The sequence below is a fragment of the Euprymna scolopes genome, chromosome 21 (genome assembly GCF_053919585.1).
Source record: "Euprymna scolopes isolate OS-2025 chromosome 21, ASM5391958v1, whole genome shotgun sequence".
Lineage (NCBI taxonomy): Eukaryota > Metazoa > Mollusca > Cephalopoda > Sepiida > Sepiolidae > Euprymna > Euprymna scolopes.
Window position 1 is genome coordinate 15,334,859 of NC_136502.1, and position 23,816 is coordinate 15,358,674.

Consider the following 23,816-nt stretch of genomic DNA (forward strand, 5'->3'; position numbering starts at 1 on the left):
AAGGGTTTCCCCTACATTGACCAAGGACCAATTAACTTATATGCAGCATCTGCAGAACAGATACTACACTTTGATCCCGACCGAAGGCCAAGAACAACAGTTTATGTTTTATTTAATTATCACTTTCAGTTCAAAAATAAATTGAACTTTTCGTAATAAATGAAGTTTATATTTTTTTAGAACTAGCGCTTTCGATCGTTGCATGTATTCGTAAATGATGCATATATTCAATCACGTACACCAATTACCAATATATTATCTGTTTTTTTTTTTTTACACTTAAACTAAATTTAATTTGATTGCAGTAGTATCAAAAACCTATTTTAGTTATCATATTTATGCCAAAGAATGTGAATCTATCAGTGACAGAAAAAAAGATATCAAAGTTTTTTTCTTGGTTTTATTAATTCCATTAAAAAAAATGAAATAAGATCATCATGACAGTCAAGGGAAGTAACTCTTGACGCACATTTTTATTTGATTAAAAAACCAGTTATTGAATGTACTTAAACCAAAATTTAATAATCATTCATAAATCTAATTTATTCTTATTTTAAAGTTCACTTGATTCTTAAAAAAAAGAAGAAAAACACTTAGTATATCAATGTTAAATTATTCATTTTATAATTAAACATATCTAGTCCTAAATTGTATAGATTTTTAGAAATATGAAGTTGTATTGAATGCAAATTGTTTTTTAATTTAGTTTGAGAAGTGAAGGTGTTTGGAGCAATGGTTAACAATCTTATTTACATCTACAAACATACAGACATATATAGTTGATGGCAGGGAAATTTATTGCAAATTGTTTAAAAAGGTCATCTGAGAGAAAATGGCTTCAGCTCAAAGGTCACAATTTCTGAAATAAAAAGAAAGAAAAAGCAATTATTAACATTAATTAAAAGTTAAAAAAAAAAGAAAAACTACAATCATAAGAGAAAATCAATTTCTTTAAAGTATCAAGTCAAACTATATAATTGTTATATTTGAGGGCATATAAGAGGCTCCATTCTTAACTTATGCATTGATTACATCTTTATCTCCACTCAGTTACTTTGTGAGTGTGTGTGTGTGTGTGTGTATGTGTGTGTGTATGTATGTTCCTTCCTCATAGGTTCCGAAACGGCTGAGCCTATCTTTTGCAAATTTCACACAGAGGCGATTTATATGTCTGGCAGTGTTCTTAGATATGTCTTGTACAGAAATTCATCTGATAAGTATCGAAAATCAAAAAAATTGATCTTAAAAATTATACGTCTTGTAACAAGCGATTTCCATAAAGGCACTCCAACATTAATTCTAATCAACAATAATTTCACACACTATATTTCTGCCCTCTAACCCCACATAATGCTGAACATTCTACCACCATTGCAAATATGGATCTCGAGCGCGTGGTTCAGATGTGACTAGTTACCTTTAATGCATCCAAAACCAAACTCCTATCCTTACATCATCAACGCTCTGATCCCCATCTGGCATCAATTGTGATGGATGGCTCTCATCTGGGTGAGGCCCCGTGTTTTGACAAGCTTCTGGGGTTGACCTTTACTCCTGATCTGAAATGGAACACGTACATCAAGTCTGTTGCCAAGGTCGCTGGAAAGATGGTGGGATCCTTCTACCGCTCCAGAAGATATCTCACTACTGATGCAATTCTCTATCTATATAAAAGCCAAGTACGTCCAAGGATGGAATACTGTTGCCATATCTGGGTAGGAGCTGCTAAAAACAGCCTATCCTGCCTTGACAGAGTACAAAATAGACTTTGTGGCTTAGTGGGTGATGCCCTTTTCTCTACCCTGCAACCTCTCTCCCACAGAAGAGACGTTGTGAGCCTATCCTTGTTTTATCGTTATTTCCATGGCAGGTGCTCGTCTGAACTCCAATCTCTGGTCCCCCCTCGCCAATCTTTCACGAAAAACACCAGTCTAGCTGAATCCACTGTGAAAAATTTCCCCCATTCTATATCGGTGCCTAAATCAAAACGCGGATTCCATGAACAAAGCTTCTTTCTTAGAACTGCACGCCTGTGGAACTCTGTTCCGTCTGTCTGCTTCCCACCTAACTACAACTTGGATGTCTTCAAGTCCAACGTTAACAAATTCCTAATGAACTGCCCCCTTAAGTAAACACTTCATCAAATCTCCACACTAACGTAATGTACTTGCAATAACCCTTATCCCTGAGTGGCTTCTGGGCCTTGATAAGTGGTGATCACTGTGTAAAAAAAAAAAGAAAAAAAAGTGAAATGGTAGCATTAGCCTAGTGACACCCCTTAGATTATAGAGTTATCTCCCTTTGCCTACGTTAGAGAAAATTCACTCTCCTGTTTAAAAGTTAGAAAATCTCAATGCTTGTGCAGTAAAATAGAATTTCAAATAAATGCATTTTGGATAAAAACAATACGCATTTACGTGTCATGTCGAAATTAATAAGAATTCCAAAATTACGAAAAATGATGGTGTAACGGGAAAAGAATCGTTCCGGTGCAAGCGAAAACCGGTGTAAAGTGAAAATCTCATATTTGCCTAAAAATGTTCCGCCATAAGACTACGACTAGACCGGGCTGCATGTTTTAGTCAAAATTAAGTAATAATGGAAAGGTTTTGATCAAATTTTCATTTTTAGAAAATATATTTAACAAAATATTAGTAATACTTGATTATTATTATTTTTTTTTTTCTTTGCATTTTTAGAATAAAATGAAATATTTATTGATTTCTTATGTACACATTTAAAAAAATATCTATATATTTGGCAAAATATAAGCAATAAAAATATTTTATTAAATTTGAGAAATTTTATTGAACTCATTTTATTTCCAGTGATACTGCTTCATTATTATTTTTTTAATTTGAAAATTCGGGTTTGTATTACTGTACACACAGATTCGAAAAAGTTGTCAAAAAACAAATATATAACAAATAAATGTTATCAAAGGCAAGATAAGTTACTTTTCTACCTAACTGGATATATTTTTTGTGTTTTTATTCAATGTAACATATTTATTCAGCTCAAAAAACATACAGTGTTTACTGATGTATTCGAAAATTCAAAATGGCGTCTCACACCCTCTGTAACACCGTAAGTTTGGGAAAAGGTGTTATAAATAATAAACTATACAAAATACTATTAAAACCCCGCCGAATATATGTCAACCTATTTCACGGTAACATATATTGAGCGAGTTTTTAACAGTATTTTATCCGTTTTTTTTATTTATAACACCTTTTCCCAAACTTACCGTGTTAAAGAGAGAATCAGACGCCATCTTGAATGTTCCAATACATCGTAAACACTGTATGGTTTTTGAGCTGAATAAACATGTTACATTGAATAAAAACACGAAAAATATATCCAGTTTGGTAGAAAAGTAACTTATCTTGCCTTTGATAACATTTATTTGTTATATATTTGTTTTTTGACAACTTTTTCGAATCTATGTGTAATACAAACCCGTGCGTTTGTCTTATTCTCTAAAAAATTTAATCAGGGAAACGGAGGGGGGGGGGCACCTTAAAATGGTTATCCCTCCATGGGCTAATTGCAAATTCATGCAACAGTTGGCATGTCTGCCAACCAGTAAAATGAATTTACAATAAGTGCTCAGTCGCAAGCTACTATTGGAAATGTCCAAAATGTAGAAAAGTGAAATCGATACAGGTGTGTGTGTGGGTGGGGTGGGTCATTTTTTGCAGGTGCCCACGTCACATTTAATTATCTTATTCACCTTATTTATTGGTGGTCTTTGCAAGAACCACAATGTCATCGATTGACAATCCTATTGAGACCGGATGTCTTGGTAAGATCATTAAAATTGATGATGATTCATGCATTGGAAATATCACCATGGAAGGTACAAAAAAGGTTAATGGGTTCTTCGTATGGTGGAGCAAGAAACCAATGCTACACTGATGATGCCAGTTGATAGCAGAGATGCTGAAACATTGTTACCAATAATTCATTGATATTTTTTTTTTTTTTTATTATATTTTCACCCCAAACAAGGCACATTGCCACTTTGGTGTAGGGGGCTACTATCAGGGGCAACAACTACTGGGGTACTATGTAGGGATTTGGGCAGCAAGATGTCGGTTCACGTTGCACTTGAACTTTTGCACGTCAGTACAGTTGGGGAAGCAAGGACCTGGAATGGAATTCCAAAGTCTAGCGGTTCTGGGGAAGAAACTACTGGAATAGAAAGATCTTTTACATCTAGGGATCTCTACAGTGTGGGGGTGGGATTTAGCAGCCTGTCGGGTTTGTCGAGGGTGTTCACGTCGTGGGGGCACAAGTGCTTGCAGTTCGTCAGTGCATTCACCATTAAAATACTTGTAGAACAGGCAGAGCGATGCAATGTTTCATCGATGCGACAGAGGCTGAAGCTTAGAAGCCAGTTCAGAGCCTATCAGATTTGCAACTCTTTTGAACCTTGTCAAGGAGCGAGAGACTAGTAGCAGATGCAACAGCCCAAATATGACAGAAATACTTCATACATGGGCGAATGGTGGCCTTACAGAGGTACGAGATACTTTCGGGTGTTAGTAGTTTTCTAGCACGGTAGAGAGAGCCCACCTTCCTTGCAGTGGCTCTGGCGATGTGTGAGGCCTGGCACCAAGATAATAACTGATGGTTGGCGGGCTTACAATGATCTAGCAAACCATGATATTGTGAACCACAAATAAAATTTGTGAATCTCAATGACAGCACTATACATACGAATTGCTCATGGAGCAATTGCAAAAACAAATTTCGATTGATGCGAGGAACTAGTGCCTAAAACTTCAGCAGTTACCTGCAGGAGTTCCTCTGGCATCACAGATTTAAAAAAAAAATTACTTCAGCAACATTTTATATGACATTTGCGTGCATTATCTTTGTTAGAGTTTTTTTTATTTAACTATATTTTAAAAATAAAAAAAACGTGTTATTCTAAAATCAAATTCAAAGCTGAAAAAAAAAATGAAACAATGAAAAAGTGTGAAACAATAAAAATCACATTTTTTTCTATTTTTAAAATAAAGAAATCAATAAATATTTCATAAATATATTTTTATAATACTAAAAACAGAATCGAAAACTGAACCCCCCCCAAAAAAAAACTGTTAAGCAATAACATTTTATTTATTATTGCTTATTTTTGCAAAATATATTTTGTAAAAATAAAAATTGATCAAAATCTTTCCATTCTTACTTTTAACTAAAACACGCAATCCAGTCTCGTCATGGTCCAATGGCGGAACATTTTTAGGCTGATGTGAGATTTTCACCTTACACTGGCTTTTACTCGCACTAGGACGGTTTTTTTTTTTTTGTTACGGCAAAATGATAAAGTAGAAAACTAATTACAAGTAAAAATAAAATTTATCGAGTTTTATCGTATTTGTTAATGTCGAATATTTCTTACAATCTAGGGGAGGTAACTGCAATGCATGATTTTTGACACAATAGTTGTAATCTGGCATTTCAAAATAGAAAATGGTGGCCTACTGATATGTATTTTATTTTTTATAAAAAATTAGTCCTAAAATATCTACTCACTCAATCAATTTTTGTAATTCATACTAATTTCAACACGACACGTAAGTATGTAATAGTGTTTTAACCGAAAATGCATTTGAAACCATTATACTGCAGATGGACAGTTTAGAACAGGATATTATCCGCTTTCAATCAGTGCTTTCGATCCCATCAGATATGTCCAATCGGCTGACCATATCTACGTGGCTTTGACAAATACTGATTGTTCCTATTTACTTGCCTCTCCATGAGGATTGGTTTTTTATGTGGGGAAATCCAACTCCCCACAAAGGGGCACTTTGGATAGAAACAAAAATAAAAGCTATCTCAGTCATGAAGAACTTCTCATCCACTGACTGAGGACAGAAAAGGTACTGCATAGGATCAGAACAGATACTACACTGTGATCTTGGCCAGAGTGTATCGTGGGTTTTGGTTGCAGTCGTTTAGACCGATAGCAATCGAACACAAATACAATATATCATTTGTTCTTGCAGATTTTAAATTCACCAGAAACATTTCTATTGATTATGTTGATCTAATTAAAATATTCTTTCGGGTTAGAATTATGTGTGCGTTTTCACTTTCTATTTCATACTGAGTAGCACCTTGCGCGTTTTGCATCATCATTTTCATGCTTGTCTTTGATTCACTGTGTTTGCATGAAAATGAATATGCGTATATATATATTTATATATATATATATATATATATATATATATATATATATATATATGCGTGTGTATATATATATATATATATATATATATATATATATATATATATATAAACTTGACTATTTTGTCATAATTGTCTCTTTGCCAACCACATTTGTCATCAATGATAACGCTTTGTTTTATTTATTTTTAAAGGAAATCACTTGAGACAAGGCATGAAGCCACTTGATGTAAGGAGCTAACAAGAACAAAAGATGATTATCACAAAGACAGGAGATGCCTAATAGCCTTAATCTTGAAAAAAAAACAAAAAAATCCCAAGGTTATAGGTAGAAACATAGTCAGTTCCACAAGCCTCCGGTTCTTGAAAAGAAGCTACTGGAATAGGAAGTTGTATTATAATGAGGTATCAAAACAACGAATTGATGGAGACCATTATGTTATGTAGTAGGCCGAAACAAAAAAGTATTTATTAGTTATTTATCTGTCTGTTGATCTATCTATTTATGTGTATTATTGATATATGTCTCGATCTATTTATTTCTATATCTACCTATCTATCTAACTGGAGAGATAAACAAGAGATGAATACGAAGAATGTTGATAAAAGCTGTCAAAATATAATAAAATCATATCATAGACAAGTTTACTGGAAGCATCTGATCAGCTGTTAAGGTTAACTAATTTGCATATTCCTTTGAAAAATGAGCATTAATTATTTATTCATTTTTATGGTTTCTTATTGGTTCATTTTACTATTGTGTTGAATTCTATTTATGCATAGTTTCAACATTCTGCATAATTGCATAGGATTTTAGATGAAAACATTCTAGCACAGGAAAATATAGTTATATATATATATATATATATATATATATATATGTATATATATATATATGAAAGTGATGACCTTGTCAGTGTGCATGCAAAAAGTCTCTACCAAACTGTATGTAGTAGGCCGAAACAAAAAAGTATTTATTAGTTATTTATCTGTCTGTTGATCTATCTATTTATGTGTATTATTAATACATCTCTCAATCTATTTATTTCTATATCTACCTATCTATCTAACTGGAGATGAATATGAAAAATGTTGATAAAAGCTGTCAAAATATAATAAAATCATATCATAGACAAGTTTACTGGAAGCATCTGATCAGCTGACAGAACTACATGTATGTTACCACGTGATCCTGGAAATGACATTGGAGTTGGAATTTGGACGTTGATCAGAGCGGATGGTTTAACAGGTCGTCCCCCCCCTTCATCGGGGAGGGAGCTGACGTGTCTTAGAATGGAGACCTAGAATTAACCACTCAAGCAAAGATATTCACTTTCTATTCTTCTGCGATTGACACTTGGAAGTGCATAAAAATTATATAAAATACAACCAGCGTTTTTGGAAGTGAATGAATATTCATTCAAACAGGTTCCCGCCTTCACCCCCAAGAACAAGATGAATTCCAGGTGGACAAGATCAACGACAGGGAAATAAGGTATGTCCAAAATACATGTAACACACACACACACACACACACACACACATGAACATTTAGACGATCATAGCATTGGAACATAAATAGACAGCAACAAAATAACTTAGGGATCAGATAGTGAAGAACCACCATAGACATTTAATGACATAATGATGAACCCTTTGTCGCAAGTACATATCACTGTATGCTATAGTACACATTACACAACAGACCCTTTGTTACTACCCACTTACAACTAGACCAACGAGTCAAACGAGCTGCAACAAAGGAAACAGGGAATAGATCAGATAATTCTGAAGAACACATACCATAATATTTATAGAAAAGACTGAGACTAGCAACACCATGTTTGTAAGAGAGAGGTTACAAAGAAGAAGGGTAGGGGGCCAATCAAATTACAGATACATTTCTGCAATTTATCAAGCGCCTTCAAATGGGACAGAGACAGAGAACAGTCTCAGGTATGTGAAAGTGCTCAGAGTAATAGAGAGAACCTCACTTAAAAAGAGGCGGCCTCGTTTGCAGGAAAGATAAACACGACAAAAATTTTGTTTATATATATATATGTTCATCCCAAACAATGCATCTTGCCACTGAGGTGTAAAATGGCTACTGTGAATTAAAGATCAGATTACTAGGGGCATTCTAAGTGAGGAGTTGTGCAGCCAAATGTTTGTTTACATTACATTTAAATTTTTACACGTTGGTATAGTCGAGGAACCAAGATGCAAGGAGGGAATTCCAAAGGAAAGCAGTTTGAGGAAAGAAACTATTAAAGCAGAAAGCTTTCCGGCATAAGGGGATCTCTACAGTCAAGGGGTGGGATTTTGCTGATTGTTGGGTTGATCAAGAGTGTTTATGTTGATTAGTACTTTTTTTTCCAATACATGGAAAATATAAAATTACTTTATATAGTTTGTAAGTTTAAAATCACTAATGAATGCACTTCTGGAATTTATTAGTCATTTTCTACAGAGGAAAGGGCACATGTTTTTAAATCTCTAAATTTTTCAGAATTCTAGCAGTAAAGGATGCTTTTTTTTTGTATTTTTGTAATTTCATTGTTTCAATTTAAAATAATTTTAAGTTTCAGAGAATATGAAAGTAAAATGTTATTGTAACTTGAGGCATGCAAATTATTTGCAATATTATAAAGTAGTGTTTAGACATGAACACATAGAAGTAATTTACAGTTGTATTTTATATATATACTAGCATTTACGCCCAGCGTTGCCCGGGTGTTTAGAGGTGTATGTTGAGCAAAAAAAAAAAAAAAAAAAAAAAGCGGTCAATTTTTTAAACTTTGACCCCTATTATGACCCCTTAACATTTATTGTTTGGGTCTCAAATCAAGTTATTAAGTTAAATCCATGTCCAAGGAACCTATATCTAAAATTTCAAGTGTTTAGATCCAAAATTGTCGGAGGAGTTTGGTAGAGTTCTCAAAGGTCAAATCGTTGAACTTTGACCACTTAACAGCCAAATTTCTGTCCGAAAATGGATTACAAAGATTTTCCCAAATCTCAATACCCTGTATATCAAATCTACTTATATATCAAAGACACCTTGTGCATATGTATGTGCGTGCACATGTGTCTATGTATTTGTGAATTTGTTCCCTATAGACTCGAAAACAGCTGGGTGGACTTTTAAAACATTTTACACAAACGTACTTTACATGTCTGGGAATGTTCTTAGACAGGTTTTGTATCAGAATGCTCTTGATAAGTATCAATAAAAAAACCAATTTGTTTAAAAGGACCAATCCAATTTTAACCAAAGTTAACACTACATACATCATAAGTGCGTTCTAAAAATTTTATTACTGCACAAGCAGAAGTGTCTGGCATATAAAATCAACAGTAAGTTATTTGATAAGACAGTGGCATGTTTGAAATGAATGTTTCTGTTTAGAGTATGATTGAACCATGATACTTAGTATTTGCATTTTAATTTTTAATTAAAGTCATTAATATAAAAAAATTTGATAGAATCAACAGGTTTTCTACAGTGCAATGCAGACTGCAATACATTGTAGACTAAGTCACTTGGGAGGGGAGGCATTCAAAGCTTCCTCCTGGTGCATTAAGGTTGGTCCTTGACTAAAGCAGGCAATCAATTGATTTGATTGAATAATAACAAAAAAAAAATGGCCAATTTCACAGATTCTGATGGCAAAAAAAAAAAAGTATTAGAAGTGTGGAATATTCATTGGTAAAACTTGCGGAGAATGCTCTGTTTTACGGTTGTTGTAAAAAATGGAATGGAAATTTTAATTTCGTTCCATTTTAATCTTCTCTTTTATTGTGCCCCCCTCCCCCAAACGAAAGTAATCAAAAGAATAACATTCAAGAATTGTACATTTTTATGTATATCAAAAAACGAAAGATTTTTTTATAAAAATAAAATTTTATTAACAAAAATGAAATAATTTAATTTTTAAACGAAAAAAGTCAATAACTTTTCAGTATTTTTTTTTTTTACATAAGTCCAACTCACTCATTGTTGGAAATGTCGACTTTTAAAGGTTTTTGGGTATGCTTACAACGAAGGACTTTCCACTACAATCTTGGCCTTCGGGACAAATGGCAGCCCGCGGGGGAAGGGAGTATCCTTGCTAGTTAAACGTACTGTTTCCGCGACGGTCGACGTTGTCCATAGGGATGCGGAGGGCAGGCTGGTCGTGGCAGATGTTGCCGTAAAAGATTCTGTGTTTCGGGTGATTGCGGTTCATGCGCCCAGCACCGCTCGTGAGAGAGTCTCATTCTTCAGTCAGCTTGACGCGTTTGTAGATTGTCGGAAGCGGGTAGTGCTAATGGGGGATTGGAATGCCATCTTAGACCCCGACATAGATAAGGTAGGAGGCGGAGCTAGAGGGTCGGAGAGGTGCGAGTCCAGCCTGGCTGATCTGATGGCTAGATGCGGACTGGTCGACAGGTTTCGGGTCGAGCATCCAGGGCGGGAAATGTGGACGTGGACCAATAGCGTTTCCTCCTATCCAAATACCTATTTGGACAGGATGTTAGTTAGGAGAGGCGAAGTAGACTTCCTATCCTGTCCCACGTTCACTTGGCTAGGCCAGACGGACCATAAATTAGTTATGGCCCGGCTGAAGCTAGGAAATAGGCCTAAGTTAGCGGGGTACTGGAAGTTAAACACCTCCCTTCTGGAGATACAAGACTTCCAAGATCAGTTAAGAGAATTGATTAAAAAGGCACTAGTGGGGGCGGTTACCGGGAGTAAGTGGTGGTTAGGTCTCAAAGCCAAGATCAGAAGCTTCTCCGTCAAGTATGCCCAGCGCCTCGCACTAGATAAGGCCAAGACGAAGAAGCAGCTAGAGCAGAAACTAGCCCGGGCTACGAGGGAGGGTGATAGGGTTAGTCAGGAACTAGCTAAGCAGGACCTTCTACGCGAGACTAGCGAGCGTTATGAAGGCCATGTAGTTAGAGCTAGGCTTAGAAAGATAGGCAACGAAGCAGTCTATTCTGATGCAGACGTGCGCCGTGAGGTTTCTAGGTGTGGCTCGGGCAAATACATTGCGAAAGTCAGACATCCGGATGGATGCACCCTGGAATCGACTCGGGAGATCTGCGAGGGGTTTTGAGAACATTTCGAGGAGCGTTTTACGCAGCAGCCCGATCTTCCGGTCCTTGAGTTTAGCGACTATTTGGTCGACTCTCCCCGCCTCGAGGTGGCTAGAGCAGCTAGTTGCGAGGGCTGGGTGACGGAGCGGGAGGGTTTTACTGCGCTGAAGCTGACAGATCGCCAGGACTTGATGGTCTGCTATACGAACTGTACTTGAGGCTGTCGCCCATGTTTCTGCCTCTTCTGACGGATATGTTCAACCATTGGTTTGCTCAGGGATCCATCCCAGGGCAGGTAACCAAGGGAGTGATCACATTGCTGAAGAAAGGTGACGGGCACGGAGGGGAAGATTTAGACGACTACAGGCCCATAACTCTGCTAAACACAGAGTTGAAGATTTTGGCCAAGGTCCTGTCGAATTGGCTGCAGGTTGTTATCGATGAGTTGGTGGAACCAGAACAGAACTACGCTGTGAAGGGGAGATCGATTCAGAACAACTTGCACCTGATCCGCACGATCCTAGAGGGGGGAATAGATGACGACATGGAAGCCGCGCTGATCAACTTAGATAAGTCCAAAGCTTTCGATAGGGTCGACCATCGTTTCCTGGCATCTGTCTTAGAAGCCGCCGGTTTTAAACCGGACTTTTGCAAGTGGATCTCCATAATGTATCGACAGCCCATGGCTATCGTGCAAGTCAACGGAAAGCGCTCGAAACCCTTTATTATCTCTCGGTCGGTTCGTCAGGGTTGTCCGCTGTTGCCCCTGCTTTATGTCCTGGCTTTGGAGCCTCTGCTCCGCAAGCTGAGACATGGGGAGGCAAATTCAGCCCTGCGCGGAATGGCTCTGCCTGGCGGCTCAGCTGCCAAGGTATCCGCGTTCGCCGATGATGTCACGGTCTTCGTGTCAGGCTTCAGAGACATTGAGGTCGTGTCGGAGGCACTCGCACAGTACGAAAGAATCACGGGGGGGGGGGGGGGAGCAAGATAAACCGCAGCAAGTTGGTAGGACTGCGGTGGGGTGCCTGGAGTGGCAACGCAAACCTCCCGGCGCCCTTCAGCTGGACAGATGGCCCGGTCTGGATCCCCGGCGTGTGGTTTGGACCGGGTCTCCAGCTTGACAAGAATTGGTCAGAGGTACAGTCAAAGATGGAGGCTGCAGTCAATTCGTGGCTTCCTAGGAAACTTTCCTTAAAGGGTAGGGCTGAGGCGTGCGCCACTTACGTCTTTCCTCTCATCCTTTACCGACTGGCCGTACTTCCCCTGCCTGCACAACACCTAAAAGCTCATCGAACTCTTGTCCTCGCTCCTTTGGGACAGGCGAAGACACTGGGTGAGCAGACAGGTCTGTATTCAACGTCCGTGTGAGGGAGGCTTGGGAATGCCGGACTTGAAGTGTCATCGAGATGCTGAGAGGCTGGCCTTCCTAAGCCACTATATGCAAGATGACCAACCGTGGCACCCCGTGGTTACTGCCGCCTTCCCCGACCTCATTCTCGACCCTTCCATCGAGAGCCGTCGCAGGCCGCAGGGAGAATCTGCCTACATGAAAGAGTGTTGAGCCGCGCTAAAACGACTACCAAGGTCCAATGACCTTGTGACTGCTACCCATAGGGAACTCCACAGGGATCTAGTGAAGGGGGCTGCCGATGACCCGCTATGCGCACGTTTGGGTTGGCAGCAGAGTGAGATCCGCTCCGCGTGGAGCTGGGCGCCAGGTTCGAGTCATCTGAACAATTCAGAGTTCTCTCTGACCTGGCGATTGGCCTGAAATACACTTCCACTCAACAACATACAATGCAGTTCCGGGTTTTTGGAGTCGCCTGATTGTCCCAGTTGTGAGACAACGGCCGTAGAAACAACTGATCATGCTTTCTTCGATTGCCGTGAACTCCGCCAGTACTGGTCGTATGTCAGCGAAGTGACGGCTCGCATCGATCCTGAGCATCCTCGCCCAATTACTGTATCCAATGTTGTGGACAACGTGAGGCCGCCGTGGGACCGGGAAAGACAAATGGTCTACGTTATGATCCTGGCCGTGGCGAGAATGGTGATTTGGACGTCGCGTCTGCAAGGTTGCCAGGGGGTTTGTCTTTTTCTGATCAAGATCTGATCGCTTTCTTTAAACACCAACTACGGGTGAAAATCAGATGTGATAGAAGAAGGCTGCATCACGCGGCATTTGACAGAAGATGGATACATGTGGCAAGTCTGTATGTACGAAGAGGAGCCAAATTTGAATACGTGTTCCCCGCCTAGGTGTGGAACGCGCAGTTCTGTAAAGTAAAATTAAACAAGTAGCCTCTCAGCTAGCTGAGTGTGTGTTCCATCCCTCCCCGATTAGGAAGCCTCCAAGATCCCCATCCCCTCTTACCTGCAATTTTTGTTTTAACCCCTTCCTTTAAATTTTACCCATATTGGAGAGAAAGAAATACAAACTAACCCCCATCCCTTACCCACAAAATTTTCTTTTCTCCATTCACTCCCATCTAGAGGGCATCCCCACCTAGAAACTGACCCGCAGAAGCGAGGTTCCTTTTACAAACCTAGTGGCAGTCTATCAACTAGATGGGGTTGGGAGGGTCCTACTAATCACCTTTTGTTTTTTCTTCCCCCGCCCTCGACACAAATGAATTATTGTACCATTTTATTGTTATCTTTTTTGTTTTTACACGTCAATAAAAAATGTTTTAAAAACTGGGAGTTAAGTAGGATGTCCCCCAATATGAAAGGGTGAATGCGGTATTATGGTGAAAGAAGATACTAGCTGGGAGAAACTTTTGATTTTGTTTAGTTCTGGAGTGACAAGGATGACCAATGACCTCCACAATCCCCACTTTTGAGTTGGCCATCGTTGATTTTGACTGTATTTTTAACATGAATAAAAGATTTAATATCTCAAAGTGTAGTATCTGTTCCGACAGATACTGCACGCAAAGACCATATGTGGGGGTAACCCCACATATCAGACCTTGGTTAATGTAGGGGCAACCCTTCATACCAACAGTTACTATCCAGCTCCCATTTCCCACCTCTCAGGAGCTGGTCCCCCTTGTCCCTCCCCCTCCCTCTCTCTCCACATTAAAAAATGGCCTCGTGCCTAATTTGCTCAGTGGGGAAGCAAATAAATACATACAGCAAGCAAAGACCATATGTGGGGGAAACCCCACATATAAGACCTTGGTCAATATAGGGGCAACCCTTCATACCAATTGTCACTATCCAGCTCCCCTACTCCCTGGGGGCTTGGTCCCCATTTCCCCTTCACTCCTCACATTAAAAATCGGCCTTGTGCCTAATTTGCTCAGTGGGGGAGCAAATAAATACCTCAAAGTGTAGTATCTGTTCTTCAGATGCTGCACTTCAGTTTCTTGTTCTCTGTCGATAGAGGAGGAGAAATCCTTTACGACGGAGACAATTTTTATTTTTGTTCCTTTTCTCCACATTAAAAAACGACCCTGGTGTCTAACTGTCCCGTGGGGAGGCATTGTAAATAGGAACTAGTTGTAATTTTGTAACAGAGTCATTATAACGAATCTAGAAGCAGTCTCTGGCAACCCATTACTTCTGTAATTTTGTAAATATAAACTTATTAACTACCTGTTATCTTATTTCTTTTTGGTCCTTTAAGTCCACAATAATGTTCTCCTCAGGACAGATTCTAGTTAACCTGTAGAAATCATCATAACAGACTATTTTCTCGTGGATTAATGCTCTCTTGCTGAGTGATGCGGCCAGGCACTAGGTGTATCAGAATTTTTGGGGAATTTTTGACACCCCCTAACACGAAACTGCGAATAAAATATTAAAAACTCGTAATTTCTCTTTTAAAAGTGGGTTGTTTATTTTCTTTATGGAATATACTTCCAAAATAAACTATTAAAGTTGTTTAAAAAATAGAAATATTATTTTTTATTAAAAAAAAAGAAAACAGTGTTTACAAAGTGCCAGCGCGCCTTCATGCAGCCATTTTTTTTTTTTACGTAATGAAATCAATTGAATTTTACGAGTTAATTTTTTTTTCAATTTTTAAACTTTAAAAATCTATCAAAATCTTTCTATTGGTCAAATTTTTACGATATTTTCAGGGTCAATGTGAAATTTTATGTTCGTTCCAATAAACCGAATATAATATTTTAGACAAACGTTTTTTTTAAATTCATCCCCCCCATTTGAAATGTCTATTAAAATTTTAATAATTATTTACTCACCAAAGTTTTATATATCACAAATTGAAGATAAAAAAATCAATAAATAATATATTGTAAATTAAAACAACAAAAAAAGAACTGTTTTTTTGAAATTTACCTGTAAAATCCAAAGTGTAAAACCCTTCTTTTTTTAAAAACCACGTTTGATTTTTTTTTTTTTTTAATTGGAAGCCTATGTTCCGCTTATATTGTCCAGCAAGTATTAGACGCTGACGACAATTTTTTCTATTTCATTCAATGTTTTCTTTTTTTTTATAGATATTTAAAAAAAAAAAATTCTCTCGATAAAGAAGAATTAAAATATAATAAATCAAAAATTTATGTATTTCTTTGAGAAAAGAAAAAAAAATTCCTTGACTGTTTTTTTTTAAAGGCAAAAAAGTAAAATTTGACTATTTTTAAACGATGGGAACACATATTTCTTCACGCACTAGGCTAGACAGCTAACACGAACATGTGGTTTTTACTGCCTTCTGTCCATCCGTAGTTCTAAAAAAAAAAAAAAAAAAAAAAACTGGCACTTCTGGTTTTTTGATAAGAACATAAAAATGCTTGTGTAATGGCACTTTTTTCAAATAGTCGTTTAAAAAATTCTTTTATGTAAAAAAATAAATGGAATTTAAGATATAAATATGGATAAATTCTGAACAATGAAGAATGGAACTATACATTCAATAGTATTTTTTTAATTGATTTTCTTCAAATCCTTTTTAAAGAAAACCGATTTAAAAAAACAAATATTGCATAATTTGCTATTAAACCTGTTATTTTTTTTTAAATTTTGTCTTTGCTCCTTTAATTGAAAAAAAAAAAAGGGGTTTGAAGTAGTTATAAGCTTGTAAAGATAGGAGGTCGAATTATTCAATTTTTTTTTCACGCATTCTTAAGATCGGTTTCTGACACTGCTAGCCAGAGGCACTGATCAGCTACCAGGGCGTATTAATCTTATTTATATGTCTCTACCATTAAAAAGAACCCCCGTAAAACAAAGCATTCACCGCAAGTTTTACTTTTCTCTTAAACCAGCTACAAAATGACATTCATTCATGAAAATAAATTTTTTTTTGAGAAATTTATTTTCAATAATTTATCATTAGACCTGGTGAAGTCGGTACTTACATAGATCATCAGTCCCCATGACTTTCTAATTTGGCTCGGTAAAATCTGAAAACGAGTTACAATAACCGAAAGCGATCACACAAAACGAAACTCGGGTTTTTGAAACGGGGGGGGGGGGGACAACCTTTGTATTTTTTTTAATGTAATTTTTTTAAGTTAATTTTTAATTTAATGTTTGGGAAAAGATGGGCATACGGTCATAACGGTCAATGCCAATTGTATGCCCGCGTGAAAAGCAACAATTTGCAAAAACAAAACAAAACAAAACAAATCCACGTTGAAAATAATTACAAAGTAAAAAGCAACGATAAAAAAAAAAAAACGAAAATAGGCGAACGTACACGAGTGAGCCCCTTCCCCTAGCGAAATACGCATTTTGCTCCGATGTTGTACGCACAGAGCAGCAACGCAGGAAACATTCATTAATCCGGAAAGGAAAGAATTTTTGCGTGTGTGGCCTTTTTTTTTTTTTTTTTTTTTTTTTTGACTTGAACTTTGTGCTTTTCGGATTATTTTTTGGCTGGATATTTTTTTATGGGTAGGAGATTATAGTTATAGGTAATTATTAACAGGAAAATGGCCGATATCTGTTTTTATAAAATTGTTAGGTGAAAGTACAAAATAGGTACACAAACACCCTCTGTCCCCATGTTAAGAATGGCTTTCTAAATAATAACGTTATTATTTCAGCGCCGTTCAATAAGTGCATGAGTAGCTTTTATTTTCTTGAATAATGATAACAACAACTACTCGACGAGAACACGACTGTTTTTGCTCTAATAATTATTTTTATTCAAAAGTAAAAATAACAATAATCTCCGCCCCCCAAATATCCAACAACAACAAAAAAAAAACAAAACAAAAAAACAACAAAACATATAACAAAATAATCCGAAAAGCGCAAAGTTCAAGCAAAAAAAAACAAAACAAAAAAAAACACAAGGCCACACACGCCAACATTTTTCCTTTCTTTTCAGATTAATGAACGCTCCCTGAAACGCGCTGCGTCCGACATCGGAACCACAGATGCGTATTTCGCTATGGGGGGGGGGATCACTCGTGTACGTTAGCCCAAAAGTATAAATGCTCTTTTTTTTTTTTTTCCCCCTGTTTCAGGAACTCGAATTTAATTGTGAGTGATCGCTTTACGGCTGTTGTCGTAATTCATGTATCTTACCGAGCCATTATATTGGCATCCATCCATGCGGACTCACTCCTCTAGTGTACGGGTATGCAATTGTTAAATAATGTTTAATAAACATAGACAATTAAACAAATTAATAATATTGATCCATAAACATATCTACAAGCAGTGTTTTTATTTATTTATTATTAGTATTGACATTTTTAAAATATATATATATTAAGTGAAATCCATAAACATATCACTTCTGCCCATCCGTAACTGTGGCATTTGATACGGAATCTATTGTATGAAATAGTGAAAATGGGAAAAATAAAACGTCAACAACATGCGTTATCATTAGTAAATATTGGCCGAATAAGAACGGCAGTGTATAAATTTAAAGAAAGAGAGAGAAAAGAAAAGGATTAGTTTAAAAAGAACCTGCGTGATACTCAGTTTATTTATTGATTAAAAGAAAGCGTGTTTGCTTTTATTTTAGTATTGTTTTTCCAGAGTTAATTATCAAAACTCAAATTAATATTATTAGATTAATAATTTCATATTATCATAATGATAATAATAATATTAATAGTTATTACCATGATGATATCAAAGATGTAAACGATCAGTAATAATATGTATTAATAAAACTACGAAAAAGATCTCGTGTTTATGTTTCTCGCATGTGCGTAACTTTAGATACACATGGAACTATTATTATTATTATTATTATTTCATTAATCAAATATTTATTGAGATTAAAAACGAAATCAGGGAAAACAATAATAATAATAATAATAATAATAATAATAATAATAATGATAAAATCCTATTAAAAAATTATTGCCTGGATTATTCGGACTACTTTCTCATGTTAGAATTGTTATTGTTGGAATCCGACATAAAGATTCCCAAGTTCGATAAAATGCCTACCCCCTCCCAAAAGAAAGAAAAAAAAAATCGGAGGTTAGATCGGCAGAAACGTTGTGAAAATAATAGATGATAATCGCAATCCGATTAATGCAAAAAAAAAAAAATCCAAAATATATTTTGAATATTTTCCCCTCTATAACCTGAGCAACGTCAGATAAATGCAAACTAGTAAATAATAATAATAATAATAATAATAATAATAATAATAATAATGATGATGATGATGATGATAATGATAATAATAATAAAAGCTATGCCACGTTTTTCTTTTTATTACTTACCACCAACATTGTCTAAGATGAAATGTATCCCCTTCTTGCGAATAACCCGACGATTTTCATATATTGACGCGTTGTTGGTCCGTCTTTCTTGAAGACAGTCCCAGACTAATAACTCGAATAATCAAGGATTGCATGAGTTTTCGTCATCGCCGTTGCGTTGGATCTGACTTCTGCCAGATAATTTTCGAATAATAAACGTTTTCAACATCTCTCTCTCTCTCTCTCTCTCTCTCTCTCTCTCTCTCTCTCTCTCTCTCTCTCTCTGTCGGTTCTTTAGCGAGGAGGAGGCCTCAACAGGAAAGACCAGATCGTTGAGGAAGCCATATTCTGTGGTGCGTTGCCGCGCGTGGAGAAGACGTTGAAGTTGTTGCAGTCGGGAAGGAGAAGGACGTTGCCATTGTTTCTTTAAAAAAAAAAAGAAAAAAAAAAAAAAGAGGGAGTTTCTAAAGTAAACGAAAGGGAAAATATAATCGCGCACTCACAAACTGTTGTTGGTAGATTTATTGAATTATTTATATTATTTATTTGTCGGACCAATCCAATGCCCCCCCCCCTCATCCCGCACCCGCGATCCCATCAAGTGGTGTGGTGTGGTGGTTACAGGCTCCAACTGTGGACTACTCCATCACTTGGAAAATATCCTTTCTTCTACCAACCGATTAAGGAGTAGGGTAGACAGGACTCAAGCTTTGCTTGTGCAATTAGTCCTTATTTACTTGCCTCCCCACGGGGGCAGAATTACAAACAAAGTCGATTTTTCATGTGCAGGAAACCCAGCTTCCCTAAAAAGGGTCACTCTAAATTGGGATAAAAGTAAAAATTGTCTCGGTCTAGAAGGATTTCTTTTTCACTGACTGATGACGGAAAAAATGTCTTGTATAAGAACAGATACTCCACTTTGCTTAAAAAAACCTCTGATATAACACTAACTTTTTTTTTTTTACATCATTCGGATTACTGTTCTCACATTGGATGTTATTTTCACATGGAACACAACCAATAAACGTGCTGATAATTAGTTTTCACTGACAATCCTTTGGAGGTTGAAAATTTAATCCTCGAGTGGTCTTTTGGCCTTGATAAACGGTGACTCATTAATAACAGAAAAAAATTACAAGAATTGATTTTATGGTTGAACAAGAACAATCTACCCTATAGATAAAATAGTGTAGAAACTTCCAATGATTCAGCTAAAAAAAATAAAATTGGGGTTACATCTGGCAAAATGTGGCAAGAATAACATTCTTGATGAGAACACTAGTCTGAATAAATCAAATTATCAATCCTCATCTCAAAAATTCAAAAACAAAACACCAGTCTTTTTCGGCTTATATCAACATTGTTTTAAGTTATTTTGGACTTTTCCTTGCTACTGGGCTCAAATAATGCCGGTTGAGGCGAGGTATGATTGAGGATTATGCAACTCGTGCTAAACAATAGACTTTCTACAAGCACCAGGATTATCGATTATTTTGCAATAATATGAAGATTTCTTATCTAATGGATAAAAAATAAACTTACTCCAAGGAAATTTTTTCCTGTAAAAACACATTTCAGAGGGTGATAAAGGAAAATATCAAGTTATCAAGTCTCTTCCCTACAACATCTTTCTCACAGAAGCGACGTTGCGAGCCTGTTGTTGGGAATTGATACAGAATGTAGATCAAGCGGGGAACCATAGATTGGAGCTCAGACGAGCCCTTACCATGAAAATAATGATAAAGTAGACTCTATCAATGTTTTCATGGCAGGGACTCGCCTGAGCTCCAATTTATGCCCCCCCCGCCAAACTTTCACAAAAACACTCGACCAACTACAACCACTATCAACAATTTTCCCTCACTCTCTATCTGTGCCTAAATCTAAACACAGATTCCATGAACAAAGTTTCTTTCCTTGAACTGCCCGCATGTGGAACTCTGTTTCATTGGCATGCTTCTTGGCCGATTACAATATGGTAGCCTTCAAGTCTAATGTAAACAAGTCCTTGTTGAGCCGTCTCCTTAAATACTCAAAATGTAACCTAATCGACACCATTAACGATTATTAAACTATCACCTTACATTTGTTAACGTTTATCCCAAAGCCTTGATAAGTGGTGACTCCCTTGCAAAAAACAAAAAAAAAGTCCAGATGAGGGAGATTTTAAATTAAACTTACAAAAAAAAAAATATCCCTCTGCAGTCTGGTAAACAAAGAGCAATATAATATATCTTTCTAGACAATGAAAGGTCAATGTATTGGGGTCGCACTTGGTAAGAATTCTAATTCACTCATTGGTCTACAATGAAATTTTTTGTTTAGCAGGACTTTCTTTTTACCTTAAGCTGATGCTTAAGGAATAAAATCAGATTCTGTTGAGAAAAAGATTCAACCTCATACAATATCTTAAATTGTATCATTCATATGCCCATTCTGGCTATGATTGCAACAGTTTCAATAACAAAAATCAAATTCTTTATACATATTATCAGAGTGTTTATAGCTCCTTACTTTTTTCCACTTCTGTTATAATCTCTTCTTTTCATCACCGTCTCATTGTGGTTGCTATAGAAATAAGCTTCATCACATGAAAAAAGAGGACACAAGGAGATGTTTGCTGAGTATTCTTCATGGTTTTATTTGGAGAGAATTAATGCAGGAGAAAGAGACTAATGTTATCTTAGCTAATTATTTACTTCTTAACTTAAATTCCTAACTTAACTGCAATGAGTGATGTGCACGGACAGAGACATCAGTGACATTCACTGCGATTAACAGTTTTCTACAGCATTGGCCGTTTCTCGTTTGTACGACTTTCACGGAGAGACTGATTTGAAAATCTGTTTTTCTCAGCTCAAAAACTCATCATTGTTTGATTCCGTTTTGTCTATCGTTTAACCTGTTACTCCCTGTCTCAACTTAACGTCACCCGTCTCCGGAAACGATTCTGTTTGCAGATTAAAGTTATCATGACATGCACTAGATGCGACCCTTGTCAGAATTCACATTAGCTAACCTAATTGTCACTGATGTAGAGTCCCTAAAGTGTAACGGAATTAGTATTGCAAAAATACCATTTGTTACTCCCTATCTCACAACAGGTTGATATTGTCAATCATGTGTGGAACATCCAGCAGTACCAACTGCTTGTGATCTCTGATTGGGAGTGGGATTTAAGAGGGAAAAAATCAAAATAAAGATTTGGGAATGGATTGTATCTTTCCAAGGCAAATATAATTTGGAAAGAGCAAGGGCAAAATAAAAGTAGGGAATGTGTATCTTGCAGAATCTTTATTTTGTGAAAATAAAAAGCGGATAAGACTCATCCAACTTAACTTAATGGCTCTCAACCAATCGGCAAGTTTGTTATTGAGATGTCTCGAACCTAGCACCCAATTCGATTGAGAGCAGACTTCCTCAATTAACCATCTTAACTGCTCCTCAAACGGATCCAAAATGGAATCCTCCATCTTTTTTTAAGTGAAATCGATCCAGACAATGTATGAAGCCACTTGACATAAGGAGATAAAGCAATACTACTTCAAAGTAAAAAAACTAACCAATGATAAGTGTTAAATGGAATAGATTCCAACACAGAAAACAGTAATTCTTCTCTCTTTGTCAGAAACATTGCTCATGGAACGTGAGTAATAAAGGACAAAATAAGAGAAGCATGAGTTATGAAGTTGCCGAAAATAAACCGGAGATCTATTTTCCACTCTCCTTAAATCATTAAATTCCTATATAGTACCTTTCTAGTCTCTGAAAAGTCACTGGATCAAGGAAGTGTTTTGGCACTCAGCAAAGAAATATGATTCATTACACTCTGTGATGGCTCTTGATTGAAGGGTTAAGTATGAGGTTAGGAAAGACGCTTTCAACCGCAAAACCCCATACAGATTACACTATCAAGGTTCGACTCAAGACAGTCAGTTTCTCAGTATGTCAATGATTTGCCAAATCAGAGATCCCCCAAGCCTTCCTCACATAGATGTTGAATACAGGCTTGTTTGCAAACCGATAACCTCCCTCTCATTAAAAGAAGTGAAAACAGAAAATGCCGGAAGTGGTTCAAAGGCAAAGAAAGAATTAAAGAAAGAGGATAAGGCGAAAGCTAAACTTGAATAAACTGTGAATTTAATATTCCATAGACACTTCCTCCTTTGGAGGAATCTGGTTTATCCCCCCCCCCGAGTGAATGCCATACAATAAACAAACAAACAAACAAACAAACAAACAAACAAACAAACAAACAAGCAAACAAGTCTAAACCGATGCTTTAAGGTTTGATGTGTTCCTCTTTGATTTGAATAACACGCCAAGGCTATGAATTGGACCATCGAGCCAGGCACTCAACTGTATACCAATCGACTTGCTGTGATTTTGGCTCTCATGTTTTCTATATCTCTGAAGCATGACACAGAAACATAAATGAATGTGAAAACCCTGGCTCGTATCTTTCCAGGTAAAATGCTCAAGTGTAGAACTGAACTTAACACTCAATCCTTTAGTCTACAAAATAACGGTGCCAATGCAAGTTAGTAAAGTAGGTACAACAGCAGACAATCCTGATGTTTTGAACAAGAGATACTGAATGACTTTCCATTCACTTGCACCATTGTTGTTGGCAGTTGATATAGAATGCAGATCAATTTGCGGAAGTTCAGTTTAAAACTTGCAGTCTCTAAAACAGATGGCAAGAAGCGATGGTCAATCCTGTTGAAAGCTTTGAATTGGTTTAAATTGATCATCGCAGCTTCCATATCATTTTTACATTCTTGTATATTGTGACCCTACGCCAGTAAGTAGCAATTAAGTTAACTAGTATGAATTTTGGTGAGAGTCACATTAGTACATGTCAGGATAATCTGGCGGCAAATAGAA

At 36.8% G+C, this 23,816-nt stretch overlaps 1 long non-coding RNA gene across 1 annotated transcript; it reads right to left on the reverse strand.

Moving 5' to 3' along the window:
• Window positions 1-262: 262 nt before the first annotated feature.
• Window positions 263-19,337, reverse strand: LOC145242015 (uncharacterized). The gene is made up of 2 exons (XR_013862637.1): window positions 18,951-19,337; window positions 263-859 (listed from the first exon to the last, which is right to left on the reverse strand). It is a non-coding gene; the product is annotated as an uncharacterized LOC145242015 (long non-coding RNA).
• Window positions 19,338-23,816: the final 4,479 nt, after the last annotated feature.